General features: G+C 42.4%; 1 protein-coding gene across 3 annotated transcripts in view; it reads left to right on the forward strand.

The window, feature by feature from the left end:
- Positions 1-10999: 10999 nt before the first annotated feature.
- The window catches only part of ppm1ba (protein phosphatase, Mg2+/Mn2+ dependent, 1Ba), a 51441-nt gene continuing 43893 nt past the window's right edge, over positions 11000-18547 (forward strand). For all 3 annotated transcript variants that reach the window (XM_045710152.2, XM_082970522.1, XM_045710149.2), the window contains exon 1: positions 11000-11378. The gene's annotated coding sequence lies outside the window, so the exon portion shown is untranslated. The remainder of the gene's footprint in view (positions 11379-18547) is intronic.

Below are 18547 nucleotides of genomic sequence, written 5' to 3' on the forward strand. Positions count from 1 at the left end.
CAGGCCATCTATAAGTCTCTGCTAGGTAAAGCTCCGCCTTATCTCATCTCACTCGTTACCATATCAACACCCACCCGTAGCACGCACTCCAGCAGGTATATCTCACTGGCCATCCCCAAAGCAAACACCTCTTTGGCCGCCTTTCCTTCCAGTTCTCTGCTGCCAATGACTGGAACGAATTGCAAAAATCGCTGAAGTTGGAGACTTATATCTCCCTCACTAACTTTAAGCATCAGCTATCGATGCAGCTTACCGATCGCTGCAGCTGTACATCGCCCATCTGTAAATAGCCCATCCAACTACCTACCTCACCCCCATATTGTTTTAGTTACTTTTTTGCTCTTTTGCACACTAGTATTTCCAGTATTTCTACTTCCACATCATCTGCACATCTATCACTCCAGTGTTAACTTGCTAAAATGTAATTACTTCGCTACTATGGCCTATTTATTGCCTTACCTCCTTATCCTACCTCATTTGCACACATTGTATATAGACTTTCTCTATTGTATTATTGACTGTATCTTGTTTATTCCATGTGTAACTCTGTTGTTTGTGTCGCACTGCTTTGCTTTATCTTGGCCAGGTCGCAGTTGTAAATGAGAACTTGTTCTCAACTGGCCTACCTGGTTAAATAAATGTGAAATAAAAAAAAAATGTGTAAATAACAATGACTTGCCAAATTAAATAAAGAAATATATATAAATGTTTTTACAAATGTTAGAATTTTTCTTCCACTTTTACATTACAGAGTATTTTGTGTAGCTCGTTGACAAAAAATAACAATTAAATCAATTTCAATCCCACTTTCTAACACAACAAAATGTGTAAAAAGTCAAGGGGTGTAAATACTTTATGAAGGCACTTTAGTCCCATTACCACCAGACAAATGCCGATAGGCACAGTATCTGTATCCCCTGGGAATGAAAGATGAAAGGAGCACATTGTTATATTAGCAGAACACTGCTTCTGCGGGCAAGGTTCTGACAGATGGGTGTGTCTGGGTGGTGGCAAGGACACACTGAAGAAACACCCACATCAAACCATACCCCGAAGCCAACTCACTTTTGGCTTCTGTCATGGCTGCTAGCATTTCTTGAAGACCAATCCAAAAAACGAGGCCAAATCAGCGGCTGCAGTTCCGCTTTAAGATTGTTCTATACATCAGTTGAGTTCTCTATAAGCTTCAATATAAGGTTCTAAACCTAGCATGACAGTGCATCCTTGTAGCTGTGTGGGCTAATATAGTCAATATGTTTACCTTGGGGTAATGTGAACCAATGGCCATGGAGTAAGTTGAGCCAATGGCAAGTTGAGCAAATTGAAGTGTTTTCTTCCCAGGCGTAATGCAAGGCATCATCGCTGGTATGAGGTACCAACAAGACCTGGCCTATGTTAAGTTTGTTTAAAAAAAGTACAAAGTGTTTGTTAGGTGTTAAGCCTGTGTTAAAAGATACTTTAAATGATTAAGACAAAATTGTGATTGTGTTTAATTACGTTTGGGGAAATACAGATGGACAGGGTTTTAAAAAAGGTAGTGGGAATATTTCATTTAGTACAGAAATTTGTAGGCAGCTTAATTTACCCTGTCCTGCGGCTCAACTTACTCCATACCAGGGATATGTTGTACCAAGTGACTACGTTTTTTGGACAAGCTATGTTTTAAAAACTGTCATGTTTACATGAATTCAGATTTTTTACAGGGATACACAACATCCTGAAATATATGTAGTTATCTTTGTTAGAAAGAATACTATATGGCGTCCCGAGCAGCGCAAAGGTTGAACCCGGGTCTGTAGTGAGGTGTCACTCTTTAGACTTGTTGAGTATCTGGAGCATCAGCCTGCCAAGAAGGCCAACACCCCGGAGTCGCCTCTTCATTGTTGACGAATTTCAGAAGAAAGTTATTTTTGTTTCTGGCCATTTTGAGCCTATAATCGAACCCACAAATGCTGATGCTCCAGATACTCAACTAGTCTAAAGAAGGCCAGTTTTTTTTATTGCTTCTTTAATGAGCACAACAGTTTTCAGCTGTGCTAACATAATTGCAAAAGGGTTTTCTTATGATCAATTAGCCTTTTAAATGATAAACTTGGATTAGCTAACACAACGTGCCATTGGAACACAGGAGTTGCTGATTTGGTTGCTGATAATGGGCCTCTGTACACCTATGTAGATATTCCATAAAATATCAGCCGTTTCCAGCTACAATAGTCACTTACAACATTAACAATGTCTACACTGTATTTCTGATCAATTTGATGTTTTTTTAATGGACAAAAAAATGCTTTTCTTTCAAAAACAAGGACATTTCTAAGTGACCACAAACTTTTGAACGGTAGTGTATGTTTCTACTGGTGTCTTCACCCAAAATATTAGTGACCATAGTGACCATTGCCCAGTTGTTTGTGTTAGATGTGAGAAAACAAAATATAAGCCTCGTGTCATCACAAAGAGGAACTTAAAAAAATTCAGTGAACAGGCTTTTTTACATGATCTTTAATTTAGTGGCCTTGATTGTTTTTCAGCAATCCCTGAACCTCATTTAGCTTTTCAACCTTTTGCAGATGTCTTCAATACTATTGTGGATAATCATGCTCCATTAAAGAAATTAAGGGTTAAAGGTAGATTGAATGCCTGGTACATTCTGAAATGATCAGAAGTCATTCATAAAAGAGATGGTGCTTGGGTCAAAGCCAGGAACACAGGCTTAGGCCCAGACTGCCAAGCTTTTAAGCAACTGAGGAATCATTGAGTAAGACAAATCAGATTGTTATGTAACTGCTCTTTCGGATTGTAATGGGAACTGTCAAATCCCTGAAGGGTTATACTTCCTCCTCTCTGCCACATCAAATTAATTCAAACACGGGTCTCATTCCAGAAAGCATTCCATCATTGATGCACTTAATCACCATTTTATTTCAGCGGGCTATCTATTTGAAATAACTTCTAAGCCTATTCACAATGATATTGGGCTGGATACTGATAAGGGAAACTTGCTGAAGGATCAGAGAAATTATATTCAAACCATTTTAGCTTATTAACAGAAAAATATGTCCTGGTTGCTTTGCTAGCAATAGACAACAAGAAATCCACATGGCCTGACCAATTGGATCCCGGTCTGCTTAAGTGTGCACCGTCCATCATTGTTGGCTCAATACCAGAGTATTTTCTTTATTTTTTATTTAACCTTTATTTAACCAGTCAAGTCAGTTAAGAACAACATTTTATTTACAATGACGGCCTACCAAAAGGCCTCATACGGGGACGGGGGCTGGGATTAAAAATATAGGACAAAACACACATCACGACGAGAGACAACACAAAACTACAGTGCCTTGCGAAAGTATTCGGCCCCCTTGAACTTTTCAACCTTTTGCCACATTTCAGGCTTCAAACATAAAGATATAAAACTGTAATTTTTTGTGAAGAATCAACAAGTGGGACACAATCATGAAGTGGAACGAAATTTATTGCATATTTCAAACTTTTTTAACAAATAAAAAACTGAAATTGGGCGTGCAAAATTATTCAGCCCCCTTAAGTTAATACTTTGTAGCGCCACCTTTTGCTGCGATTACAGCTGTAAGTCGCTTGGGGTATGTCTCTATCAGTTTTGCACAATCGAGAGACTGAAATTTTTGCCCATTCCTCCTTGCAAAACAGCTCGAGTTCAGTGAGGTTGGATGAAGAGCGTTTGTGAACAGCAGTTTTCAGTTCTTTCCACAGATTCTCGATTGGATTCAGGTCTGGACTTTGACTTGGCCATTCTAACACCTGGATATGTTTATTTGTGAACCATTCCATTGTAGATTTTGCTTTATGTTTTGGATCATTGTCTTGTTGGAAGACAAATCTCCGTCCCAGACTCAGGTCTTTTGCAGACTCCATCAGGTTTTCTTCCAGAATGGTCCTGTATTTGGCTCCATCCATCTTCCCATCAATTTTAACCATCTTCCCTGCCCCTGCTGAAGAAAAGCAGGCCCAAACCATGATGCTGCCACCACCATGTTTGACAGTGGGGATGGTGTGTTCAGGGTGATGAGCTGTGTTGCTTTTACGCCAAACATAACGTTTTGCATTGTTGCCAAAAAGTTCGATTTTGGTTTCATCTGACCAGAGCACCTTCTTCCACATGTTTGGTGTGTCTCCCAGGTGGCTAGTGGCAAACTTTAAACAACACTTTTTATGGATATCTTTAAGAAATGGCTTTCTTCTTGCCACTCTTCCATAAAGGCCAGATTTGTGCAGTATACGACTGATTGTTGTCCTATGGACAGAGTCTCCCACCTCAGCTGTAGATCTCTGCAGTTCATCCAGAGTGATCATGGGCCTCTTGGCTGCATCTCTGATCAGTCTTCTCCTTGTATGAGCTGAAAGTTTAGAGGGACGGCCGGGTCTTCGTAGATTTGCAGTGGTCTGATTCTCCTTCCATTTCAATATTATCGCATGCACAGTGCTCCTTGGGATGTTTAAAGCTTGGGAAATCTTTTTGTATCCAAATCCGCCCTTAAACTTCTCCACAACAGTATCTCGGACCTGCCTGGTGTGTTCCTTGTTCTTCATGATGCTCTCTGCGCTTTAAACGGACCTCTGAGACTATTACAGAGCAGGTGCATTTATACGGAGACTTGATTACACACAGGTGGATTCTATTTATCATCATTAGTCATTTAGGTCAACATTGGATCATTCAGAGATCCTCACTGAACTTCTAGGGAGAGTTTGCTGCACTGAAAGTAAAGGGGCTGAATAATTTTGCACGGCCAATTTTTCAGTTTTTTATTTGTTAAAAAAGTTTGAAATATCCAATACATTTCGTTCCACTTCATAATTGTGTCCCACTTGTTGTTGATTCTTCACAAAAAATTACAGTTTTATATCTTTATGTTTGAAGCCTGAAATGTGGCAAAAGGTCAAAGTTCAAGGGGGCCGAATACTTTCGCAAAGCACTGTACATAAAGAGAGACCTAAGACGGCAACATAGCATGGCAGCAACTGAAAAGAGATGTGTGTGTGCTTTGGGGACCTTTAACAGAATGTGACTGGCAGAACAGGTGTTGTATGTGGAGGATGAGGGCTGCATTAGGTATCTCAGATAGGGGGAGTGAGGCCTTAAAGGGTTTTATAAATAAGCATCAACCAGTGGGTTTTACGATTGGTAAACAGATATTACCAGTTTACAGAGGAGTATAGAGTGCAGTGATGTGTCCTATAAGGAGCATTGGTGGCAAATCTGATGCCCGAATGGTAAAGAACATCTAGCCGCTCGAGAGCAACCTTACCTGCTGATCTATAAATTACATCTCCGTAATCTAGCATAGTCAACTGAATCAGGGTTAGTTTGGCAGCTGGGGTGAAAGAGGGGCAATTATGATAGAGGAAACTAAGTCTAGATTTAACCTTAGCCTCCAGCTAAGGGAGAGGAGGACAGTGTAGCCATACTTCCAAGTACTTGTATGAGGTGACTACCTAGAGCTCTTAACCCTCAGAGGTAGTAATCACACCGGTGGGGAAAGGGGCATTCTTCTTATCAAACCACATGACCTTTGTTTCGGAGGTGTTCAGAACAAGGTTAAGGGCAGAGAAAGCTTGTTGGACACTAAAAAAGCTTTGTTGTAGAGTGTTTAACACAATCCGGGGAGGGGCCAGCTGAGTATAAGACTGTGTCATCTGCTTTCTAAATGGATGAGATACAGTGTCTTGCAAAAGTATTCATCCCCATTGGCGTTTTTCCTATTTTGTTGCATTGCAACCTATTTGGATTTCATGCAATGGACATACACAAAATAGACCAAATGAAGTGAAATGAAAAAAAAAAAACTTGTTTCAAGAAAGTTCAAACAAAATAACAAACGGAAAAGTGGTGCATGCATATGTATTCACCCCCTTTTCTATGAAGTCCCTAAATAAGATCTGGTGCAATCAATTACCTTCAGAGGTCACATAATTAGTTAAATAAAGACCACCTGTGTACAATCTAAGTGTCACATGATCTGTCACATGATCTCAGTGTATATATACACCTGTTTTGAAAGGCCCCAGAGTCTGCAACACCACTAAGCAAGGGGCACCACCAAGCAAACGGCACCATGAAGACCAAGGAGCTCTACAAGCAGGTCAGGGACAAAGTTGTGGAGAAGTACAGATCAGGGTTGGGTTATAAAAAAACATTTGAAACTTTGAACATCCCACGGAGCACCATTTAAATCCATTATTAAAAAATGGAAAGAGTATGTCACCACAATAAACCTGCCAAGAGAGGGCCGCCCACCAAAACTCACGGACCAGGCAAGGAGGGAATTAATCAGAGAGGCAACAAAGAGACCAAAGATGACCCTGAAGGAGCTGAAAAGCTCCACAGAGGAGATTGGAGTATCTGTCCATAGGACCACTTTAAGCCATACACTCCACAGAGCTGGGCTTTATGGAAGAGTGGCCAGAAAAAAGACATTGCTTAATGAAAAAAATAAGCGCAAACATTTGGTGTTTGCCAAAAGGCATGTGGGAGACTCCCCAAATAAATGGAAGAAGGTACTCTGGTCAGATGAGACTGAAATTGAGCTTTTTGGCCATCAAAGAAAATGCTATGTCTGGCACAAACCCAACACCTCACATCACCCCAAGAACACCATCTCCACAGTGAGCATGGTGGTGGCAGCATCATGCTGTGGGGATGTTTTTGATTGGCAAGGACTTTGAAACTGGTTAGAATTGAAGGAATGATGGATGGAGGGAAATTCTTGAGGGAAACCTGTTTCAGTCTTCCAGAGATTTGAGACTGGGACGGAGGTTCACCTTCCAGCACGACAATGACCCTAAGCATACTGCTAAATCAGTGGTTTAAGGGGAAACGTATCCATGTCTTGGAATGGCCTAGTCAAAGCCCAGACATCAATCCAATTGAGAATCTGTGGTATGACTTAAAGATTGCTGTACACCAGCGGAACCCATCCAACTTGAAGGAGCTGGAGCAGTTTTGACTTGAAGAATGGGCAAAAATCCCAGTGGCTAGATGTGCCAAGCTTACAGAGACATACCCCAAGAGACTTGCAGCTGTAATTGCTGCAAAAGGTGGCTCTACAAAGTATTGACTTAGGGTTGGTGAGTAGTTATGCACGCTCAAGTTTTCTGTTTTTTTTTGTCTTATTTCTTGTGTTTCACAAGAAAAAATATTTTGCATCTTCAAAGTGGCAGGCATGTTGTGTAAATCAAATGATACAAACCCCCGAAAACTATTTTTTTAATTCCAGGTTGTAAGGCAAACAAAATAGGAAAAATGCCAAGGTGGGTGAATACTTTCGCAAGCCATTGTAGCTTCCTACTTCCTATTCAGTTTTCCCATAGAGGATTTTAGAAACACTTAAAATAAGTGTATTAAGGGCCTCCCGAATGGCGCAGTGGTCTAAGGCACTGCATCACAGTGCTAAAGGCGTCACTACAAACCAGGTTTCAATCCCAGGCTGAGTTACAGCTGGCTGCGACCGAGAGACCCATGAGGAAGGGCACAATTGGCCCAGAGTTGTCCGGGTAAGGGGAGGGTTTGGCTGGCCGGGATGTCCTTGTCCCATCGTGCTCTAGTGACTCCTTGTGCCGGGTCAGGCACATACACGCTGACTTCGGTTGCTAGCTGTACGGTGTTTCATCTGACACATTGGTGATTCTGGCTTCCGGGTTAAGCAAGCAGATTGTCAAGAAGCAGTGAGACTTGGCAGGGTCATGTTTCGCAGGATGCATGGCTCTCAACCTTCACCTCTCCTGAGTCCGTACGGGAGTTGCAGCGATGGGACAAGACTGTAACTACCAAATGGGGAGAAAAAAGGGTGTAAAGTACAAACAAAATAAATAAATAAATATGTGCAATCAGGTCTGGTTTTTCTGCAGCCTTACCCTGGTGTGACATTTTGATAACCGTGTAAATATCTCTACGACAAGGTGGCTTTTATCAATATATTTGCTTGTATTTACCCCACAAAAATGAAATGCTAACTAGCTGCTAATGTGGCTATCATAAAGAACTACAAATGCCATGATGATGTGCACAAGACTTTAAGAACCTCTGGATTAACTATCTAATGTTAGCTAAATTTAGTAATGAATAAATTGACAACATTTTGCTAAATTGACAATTCTTTAAACTGTTAGCAAAGGTGTCAGCTAGAGATTACGTGCAGGAGCTTTCAGGCATTTGTAGTCTTACATGATGTCTACTTTGATGCTAATTAGCATGTTAGAATATGAGACTAAATAGAGCTGAATATATTGATAAAAGTCATGCTGTCCGAGAGAAATTTACAGTACGTGGTTATCAGAACGTTGTGCCATGGTAACCCAACACAAAACACAGCTCTTATTTTAAATGTTTCTAAAATTCCATATGGGAAAAAATGGATGGTGGAAAAACGAATGGAACCATTTCCCTCTTTTACTGCTACGCTTCAAGGGTATTATAACACCTCCACTGTGGGGCTCTATTACCCATATTTTTTATTTAACATTGTTATCAGGAAATATTCCAACATTTTGAAAATCAGCTATTGTGCTCCATAAGAGCAGGGACTTTAGTGATCTTAATAACTATCGCCTAATTTCAAGGCTTCCTTGTCTAGCTAAGATTCTTGAATCCTTGGTAAATGTACAACTTTTTGTACAAATTTTTGTATGATACTTTTATTTTGAATGTAAACCAATCAGGGTTTAGACCTGGGAATAGCGTTATTTCAGCAATCCCTTCAGTTTTTAATGATCTTGTCAATGCTTTAGACACTAAAATAAAATGTGCTGCTTTGTTTGTGGACCTTTCAAAAGCTTTTGATACTGTTGATCATCTTATTTTATTGAATAAGTTGTCCTCATAGGCTTTGGCTCTGACGCCAATTCATGATATTCTTAGTGACAGAACTCAGGCCAGTGCAAATTTCTTGAAGTACATAAAGCTGTTCCTCAGGGGTCGATACTAGGACCTGTTCTTTTCACTACATACCCCAACCATAAGCCATGGATTACAGGCAACATCCGCACTGAGGTAAAGGGTAGAGATGCCATTTTCAAGGAGCGGAACTCTAACCCGGAAGCTTATAAGAAATCCCGCTATGCCCTCCGATGAACCATCAAACAGGCAACGCGCCAATACAGGACTAAGATCGAATCGTACTACACCGGCTCCGACACTCGTCGGATGTGGCAGGGCTTGCAAACTATTACAGACTACAAAAGGAAGCACAGCCGTGAGCTGCCCAGTGACACAAGCCTACCAGACGAGCTAAATTACTTCTATGCTCGCTTAGAAAGGCAAGCAACACTGAAGCATGCATGAGAGCATCAGCTGTCCCGGACGACTGTGTGATTATGCTCTCCATAGCTGATGTGAGTAAGACTTATAAAACAGGTCAACATTCTGCAGGGCCAGATGGATTACCAGGACGTGTACTCTGAGCATGTGCTGACCAACTGGCAAGTGTCTTCACTGACATTTTCAACCTATCGCTGACTGAGTCTGTAATACCAACATGTTTCAAGCAGACCACCATAGTCCCTGTGCCCAAGAACACTAAGGTAACCTGCCAAATGACTACCGACAGATAGCACTCACGTCTGTAGCCATGCTTTGAAAGGCTGGTCATGGCTCACATCAACACCATTATTCCAGAAACCATAGACCCACTCCAATTTGTATACCACCCCAATAGATCCACAGATGATGCCATCTCTATTGCACTCCATACTGCCCTTTCCCACCTGGACAAGAGGAACACCGATGTGAGAATGCTATTCATTGACGACAGCTCAGCGTTCAACACCATAGTGCCTTCAAATCTCATCGCTCAGCTAAGGACCCTGGGACTAAACATCTCCCTCTGCAACTGGATCCTGGACTTCCTGACGGGCCGCCCCCAGGTGGTAAAGGTAGGTAACAACACATCCAGCACGCTGATCCTCAACACGGGGGTCCCTCAGGGGTGCGTGCTCAGTCCCCTCCTGTACTCCCTGTTCACTCATGACTGCATGGCCAGGCATGACTCCAACACCATCATTAAGTTTGCTGACAACACAACAGTGGTAGGCGTGATCACCAACAACGATGAGACAGCCTATAGTGAGGAGGTCAGAGACCTGGCCGTGTGGTGCCAGGATAACAACCTCTCCCTCAACGTGATCAAGACAAAGGAGATGATTGTGGACTACAGGAAAAGGAGGACCGAGAACTCCCCCATTCTCATCGACGGGGCTGTAGTGGAGCAGGTTGAGAGTTCCTTGATGTCCACATCACCAACAAATGATCATGGTCCAAACACACCAAGACAGTCATGAAGAGGGCATGACAAAGCCTATTTCCCTTAAGGAGACTGAAAAGATTTGGCATGGGTCCTCAGATCCTCAAAGTTCTACAGTTGCACCATCGCCAGCATCCTAACTGGTTGCATCACTGCCTAGTATGGCAACTGCTCAGCCTCCAACCGCATGGCACTACAGAGGGTAGTGCGTACGGCCCAGTACATCCCTGGGGCCAAGCTTCCTGCCATCCAGGACCTCTATACCAGGCGGCGTCAGAGGAAGGCCCTAAGAATTGTCAAAGACTTCAGCCACCCTAGTCATAGACTGTTCTCTCTGCTACCGCACGGCAAGCGGTACAGGAGCGCCAAGTCTTGGTCCAAAAGGCTTCTCAACAGCTTCTACCCCCAACCCGTAAGACTCCTGAACAGAATAAAAGTAAGATAATAAGGTTTTAAAATATACTATCTCAAATAGGCCCGATCTTTCCAAACCCATCTATTTGGAAAATGTTAAATAATATGTAAGGGGGGGGGGGGGATACAGTTAATAGCCTAGGCAATCAATGAAACAATCAAACAATGTTTATACAATATTTTGCCTCAAAGGGTAGGTCACAATGTAATTTGACTGACAAATTTAAATACCAATCTCAGCTCAAATTTGTAGTAGACTTTGACCAATGACTGTAAAGAGTGGAGAGAATGTCACTCCCCTTGATCTGGACATCGAGCATAGCTCTTCTGTGCTTTGGCCCATCAATGGAGGAAAGAACGTCATCTGTTTCATACATTTAGTTAGCTACCAAATCAGTTCAGTTCTTCCCTAAACTAGTATTTTTATCCCACAACAGATTATTTTCATAGCGCTGTCTCTTTTGTGTGCCAAATATGCATAAAAAAGACCACAGTCAGTGCCAAGAAATGTTGAAAGGGGAATTCGTGTAAAGGCAAGTGCTAGCCTTGCTATCTTGGTTAGCTACAATTCTGATCAGCTAGCTAGTTCAAGAAACCGAATTAAAACCCAAAATTAATATCCAAGTAAAGAAATATTCAATTGCAACCAGACGAGGGGCTATTTGAAGCAAACTCAATTTCTGCTAAAACGTAAGTAGAGAACTATTTCACTTTCAGGTGGATTGGATTTAGCCAACTTGCTAGCTAGCATGTTAAGTAAATAGCTAAGGTAACCAGCTAGCTAACGTTAGCTAGCTAGTAACGTTAACTAGTCATATTGCAGTCACACTCAATCATGACTTTAAGGCTAATTATTTGATAGTGATGTGTGTAGTTAGTTATGGTTACCATAGTTCATTTCATTTATATAGCGAAAACAATAAATGGCCATTGATTGAAGTCGACCTTCGCTTGTAGGTAACATACCGGTATTTGGCTAGCTGGCTAGCTGTTGTTGTTGACAACATAGAAAATGTCCCCACAGTAGATTAGTTAGATAGCTAACTGGTCCATTGCCACAGGAGCCACACTGGTCCAGTATTTACTTGTTGTTGGCTACAGAAAGCTAGCCAGCTAAAAATACACGCTTATTTGGTCGCCATCCATGTTGGACATAGAGGGGCTATAGACAGCCAGCAAGCTAGCTTTAGTTGTGGTTATGCTATCTACCGTTCCACTAATTTACTCTGTATATAACTTTATGTAAGTGACATTAGTTGGTAGTGTGCAATAACTTAACTCAAATAAACAACATTAGCTAACTACAAACATTGGTCGACTGCAATTCTCCTGGTAATTTTGCGGAAACCCCCCGCCAAAACTATAATGAGGGGTTTAAACCCTAAATGTAACACTAAACCTCCGAGATTTAGCCTCTGGCAAGTTGTATAACATAAGGAACCATCGTGATTTTATTGTTCCTCATTAGCTATCCCATGATCAACAGTGCCAGGACAGGTGGATATAGCTAGCTAAGCTAGGACTACAACCAAATGCAAACTGACATGGTGTGTTCTGTATCCTTGACTAACTTGTTGACCTTTGTAACTTGTGTGAAAGCAGTGGCCTTCAGTGGAACTCCTGTTGCCGGGGATGTATTTATTAGTTGGACACCATTGGAAAAACGTTTTACTCCAATCTGTTTGGTTCCTGGTGAATACACCCCACTTATGCAACACAATTGTGAACTGTGAATAGATGTACTATTGTAAAGTGGTTGTACCAGTGGATATCATAAGGCGAATGCACCAATTTGTAAGTCGCTCTGGATAAGAGCGTCTGCTAAATGATGTAAATGTAACTGCACTTGTTGTCACACAGGTGTAGTCCCTTCATTCCATCTCAGAGAGAAAGTATTATTTCTAAAAACAAACAGGTGCAGCTAAAGACAAATAGTTTAGGCTTTACTGGTAGTTATATATACTGCTCAAAAAAATAAAGGGTACTCTTAAACAACACATCCTAGATCTGAATTAAATAAATAATCTTATTAAATACTTTTTTCTTTACATAGTTGAATGTGCTGACAACAATCACACAAAAATAAATGGAAATCCAATTTATCAACCCATGGAGGTCTGGATTTGGAGTCACACTCAAAATTAAAGTGGAATACCACACTACAGGCTGATCCAACTTTGATGTAATGTCCTTAAAACAAGTCAAAATGAGGCTCAGTAGTGTGTGTGGCCTCCACGTGCCTGTATGGCCTCCCTACAATGCCTGGGCATGCTCCTGATGAGGTGGCGGATGGTCTCCTGAGGGATCTCCTCCCAGACCTGGACTAAAGCATCCGCCAACTCCTGGACAGTCTGTGGTGCAACGTGGCGTTGGTGGATGTAGCGAGACATGATGTCCCAGATGTGCTCAATTGGATTCAGGTCTGGGGAACGGGCGGGCCAGTCCATAGCATCAATGCCTTCCTCTTGCAGGAACTGCTGACACACTCCAGCCACATGAGCTCTAGCATTGTCTTGCATTAGGAGGAACCCAGGGCCAACCGCACCAGCATATGGTCTCACAAGGGGTCTGAGGATCTCATCTCGGTACCTAATGGCAGTCAGGCTACCTCTGGCGAGCACATGGAGGGCTGTGCGGCCCCCCAAAGAAATGCCACCCCACACCATGACTGACCCACCGCCAAACCGGTCATGCTGGAGGATGTTGCAGGCAGCAGAACGTTCTCCACGGCGTCTCCAGACTCTGTCACGTGCTCAGTGTGAACCTGCTTTCATCTGTGAAGAGCACAGGGCGCCAGTGGCGAATTTGCCAATCTTGGTGTTCTCTGGCAAATGCCAAACGTCCTGCACGGTGTTGGGCTGTAAGCACAACCCCCACCTGTGGACGTCAGGCCCTCATACCACCCTCATGGAGTCTGTTTCTGACTGTTTGAGCAGACACATGCACATTTGTGGCCTGCTGGATGTAATTTTGCAGGGCTCTGGCAGTGCTTCTCCTGCTCCTCCTTGCACAAAGGCGGAGGTAGCGGTCCTGCTGCTGGGTTGTTGCCCTCCTACGGCCTCCTCCACGTCTCCTGATGTACTGGCCTGTCTCCTGGTAGCGCCTCCATGCTCTGGACACTACGCTGACAGACACAGCAAACCTTCTTGCCACAGCTCGTATTGATGTGCCATCCTGGATGAGCTGCACTACCTGAGCCACTTGTGTGGGTTGTAGACTCCGTCTCATGCTACCACTAGAGTGAAAGCACCGCCAGCATTCAAAAGTGACCAAAAGATCAGCCAGGAAGCATAGGAACTGAGAAGTGGTCTGTGGTCTCCACCTGCAGAACCACTCCTTTATTGGGGGTGTCTTGCTAATTGCCTATAATTTCCACCTGTTGTCTATTCCATTTGCACAACAGCATGTGAAATGTATTGTCAATCAGTGTTGCTTCCTAAGTGGACAGTTTGATTTCACAGAAGTGTGATTGACTTGGAGTTACATTGTGTTGTTTAAGTGTTCCCTTTATTATTTTGAAAAGTGTATATTGTACAACTATAAGGCTAAGTGCAAGTACTGTCAGGACCAGAAATGTTTAATTGTAGGCTAACTCTTCTCCAGCATGTGAGATCTGAACCGTCACAACTGTTTAGATTATGGATGGGTGCACTATATGGTTCCCCCCTTCAGGTTTCAGTGGAGGTGACTAGGGCTGTTGCGGTGACCGTATTACCGCCACACCGGCAGTCACGAGCCATGAAGGCAGTCAAATTCCACATGACTGTTTAGTCACGGTAATTAGGCTTCTCCAAGCTCTGATGCTGCTGCTGGTCATTAGTAGTCTACCAAACTTGCTAACTGCCTGGTACTCAGTACTCTATTCTCCCTCAAATCACTCTGATATCAATGCAAATGTTTTTGAAAATCGAGGATCAAACACTTCATGAGAGCTCTTGTTGCTCAACATTTCTTTAGGCTATGTAATTGCGGGAGAAAACGGAGTGATGGCCGCTAATAAAAAGACGAGGATCCCATCAGCTTTATATAGGCTAGGCCTACTATATTTATTTCTCAATTTTCCTAATAGTAAGCACATTGCTTATATTTACAACGGGAGTATAGCCTTTCTGGCTGGCTACGGGGAAAAACGTACTCCGTTTGTTATTTAAGTGCATAGATGACATGTATTTTTTCCCGCTGCCCCGTTTCGATACAGGTGCATGATAATGGTAAATTCTAAATCAAAACAAATGTCCCACATATGATTTAGTATATGTGAAGACAATATTCAATTGAAAATAGTCTGATGGGTGATAATATTAGCTTATTACTTGTGAATTATATAGTATCACTTGTGAATGATGCCCAGCATAAGAAACAATGCCTTTTTTTTGCGACTTGTTTGAATCATTTTGTGATTTATTTTTTTACCAGGTAGGCCAGTTGAGAACAAGTTCTCATTTACAACTGTGACCTTGCTAAGATAAAGCAAAGCAGTGCGACACAAACAACAACACAGAGTTACACATGGAATAAACAAACGTACAGTCAATAACACAATAGGAAAAAGAAAAATCATAGTCGAACACCTCATGTAGCCTAGCCCATAGACCTATATGTTTTAATAAGGTTTGTATCGGAATTGGATAAGGACTCGCGCAGTTGCGTCCCCGATGTGTCTGTCTTAACTTGTAGCCTGTGAGAAAGACATGATCACGTGACGTAGAGCCGTGTGAGTGAGAGACACTTCGGATTGCACAGCACGCTCAGGGAGATGGTCACAACGCAACTCCAGGCTGCAAAAGGCATGGATTTTTTTTTTAGGGGATGCCACTGTTAAATTCGAGGCATTATCAATGCTTGTCAAATTGTGAATGAGAGGCTGATGAAGTGTGTAAAGCCTGTGCAAAAAACAGAGCTCATGCCTTTCAAGTTACTTTTTTCAAATCATCATTACTCATCATGCAGCCTCACAATGTATTATAAAATCAAAACATATAGCCCAACGTTTGTAGAACTACTAAAGTTACATTAATAACTCTAAATTAAGCATATAGGAGTACCTATTTCTTTGTTTACCGCTCAGCACAGAATAGCCGCATGTGTGCACTCCCTCAAATCGTTTGGAGAATATATATTTGATTCAGCTTTGTTCAATTGTATTGTTCATTCTATAAAATAATGCCACGGAATTATAAGCAAATCTTGCCTGCTAAATGAACTAGTGTCGCCCACAGCCATTTGGCACATCAGGACCTAACATAAGGACAACTCGGGGTATGCTATTCTTTTCTTCTGAAATAGACTACATTTTCTTCATATCAGCTTTAGACCTGTCTAAAATAAATAATGCATTATTATTGTGATGGTGTAGGCTACATTACATGGATGAATTAGACTTTTTAAAATGGGTTTGTAGGCTATGTGTGGAAGCCAGGAGATGCTAAATGTGTTTGTTAATTAAACGGTCAATTACCGTGAGACTGTCAAGCAAATAACTGTCAATCACCGGCTGATTAAATTTTATTGACCGCCACAGCCATAGAGGTGACAATGACTTATTGTGTTGTTGGTACTGACCACCAACAGCCTGGGGGAGGATCAGCTTTGTGGATGAAATGTAATCATCATTGACATATTTATATTGACACTTTGGTGCAAAATGCTGCCCCTGTCCCACTGTAAACATCACTTCTCTCAGCCAGAGGGGAGGGGAAAGGGACGTTTGTTGGCCAGAAGCTCTCAACATCCTTGTGCTAGATGTAAACGTGACTGACCAGTGCCATCCTGTCACTGCCAACACAACAACCAAGTAGAATTCTGTTTGGTCTGCCTGTGTCAACTGTTAAATGTGTTGATGTAGCCTGAACCTTTCCAAGACAAAGCTGGGACATTGGCAGACTTTCATGTGTGTCAGATGGGAGCTATTACATTGATTATTATTCTGTTGAATCCACTTGCCTTTACATGAGTCAATAAATAGGCCTAGTCTGTAATATCCTTTATACAGAGGTCACTGACAAGAAGAGGGAGGAAAAAGGAAAGTAGCCCAAGTAGTTGCTGACAGTGATAAGTAAGTGATGCGATCATGGTCTGGAATGAAGGGAGAGAGAGAACTCTGGTGTTCACGTCAATGACATCTTTTGAAATCCCATAAGCCTGCAGTTCAAGAGGGCCAGAGGCCTCATTCATTCTACTGCCCTGTAAAGTGAACTGAGAACTGCAGGTCTTTCTCTTGTAGCCCCTGAATATGTATATTTTGTTATGTTGGTGTAGATGGGCCACACTCATGATGACTGAGATTCTCTATGATTAAGTGAAAGTGATTAGGCCTTAATAGCCCTGGGGCTTCAGATGACCTCGGGTGAGGTGGTGATGGAGTCAAAACAAACAATGTCTACTTCCAAGAAAGAGCTTTTCACATTCTTGGAAGGAAGGTAGCTCTCTGTTTGTTTTGATCCTGTTGCCTCAACTGCCATAGAGAATTAGTGGAAAGGGCATACCTAGTCAGTTGCACAATTGAATGCATTAAACCCAAATGGGTCTTCCGCATTTAACCCAACCCCTCTGAATCAGAGTGGTGCGGGGGGCTGCCTTAATCGGCGTCATCTGCGCCCAGGGAGCAGTTGTTGTTGTTGGGTTTAAGGGATTTGCTCAAGGGCAGAACAGCAGATTTTTCTACCTTGCCGGCTTGGGTATTCAAACACTCTTAACCTCTAGGCTACCTGAGTCCTCAAGGTGTCGTAACATCCTGTTATCCTTGGTCTCAGTAGTCCCTCATGGGGGGTGGAGGTGGGGCTGATAGCCCAAATAGAGAGGATGGGAGATATTTTATTTTTTGCTGGCCTCTACTGATGGAGGAGAGTTAAATTGTTGATGTTCTTGACTCCTTGTTCTTATTGGTTAAGATGAAGTAGCCTAGTAGATCTAGGCTTGTTCTCTTTTCACTGTATTTCAAAACATGTCATCCTTTTCTTTGTTGCATGGAACTAAACACAACCCAGCTGCTGATTCAGTCTGTTATTCCCACTTAGCTGTAGAGCTGGTATTTACGCTGGACGCGCACACATTTGGTCTCATTAATGGGATATGCGTCATAGCGTGTTGAGAGTTAGCTAGCTAACGTTTTAGTTTGGATCCCGCGACACAGTTGGCATCAGTTGCAGGGACTGCTTGTCTCGATCCAGTGATCCTGCTGACCAAGAATGGGTCTGAGGAGCTATTTGACAGTTTCTAGCACAGGTGAAAGATCTTTTAAACAAACAAATAGAGTTCTACAAGCAGTTGTTACAACAAGACAATAGCTTCAAGTGTTTTGTCCAAATACTGGTGGATTCAACTAATAATAGAATGGATAACTTGACCAGAGAGGTCCAGGACCTGAAGAACAGTTTGCAGTTCTCCCAGGGTCAGCTCGATGAGTTGAAACAGGAGAACGGAAAGGTGAGAGAGGACATCAGTTCTGTGTGAATCCATGATAACAAATCCATGATAACAGGATCCATGATAACAGGATAAATCAGTCTCGGGACAATCAGTCTCGGGACAATCAAGGCGGAACAACATGGTTGTGGACGGAATTGCAGCATCTCAACATAAAACCTGGACTGAGTCTTGAGGACAAAGTGACGGGAAATGATCTCTGAGAAATTGAAGATGAACCACAGGACGATTGAGGTGGAGCGCAACCACAGGACTGGAAAACCCACCACCGGCCCAGGTGACAGGCCCAGGCTGATAGTGGTTAAGTTTCTGACGTTCAAGGACAAGGTAGCTGTTCTGGAAAGAGCCAAGAACTTGAGAAGAACTTATATCTTCCTCAACGAGGACTATCCTGAAGCTGTGCGCCAGAAGAGGAAAGAACTGATCCCATGAAA

This window comes from Salmo salar, chromosome 28, assembly GCF_965601325.2.
Source record: "Salmo salar chromosome 28, fSalSal1, whole genome shotgun sequence".
In the NCBI taxonomy this organism is placed as follows: domain Eukaryota; kingdom Metazoa; phylum Chordata; class Actinopteri; order Salmoniformes; family Salmonidae; genus Salmo; species Salmo salar.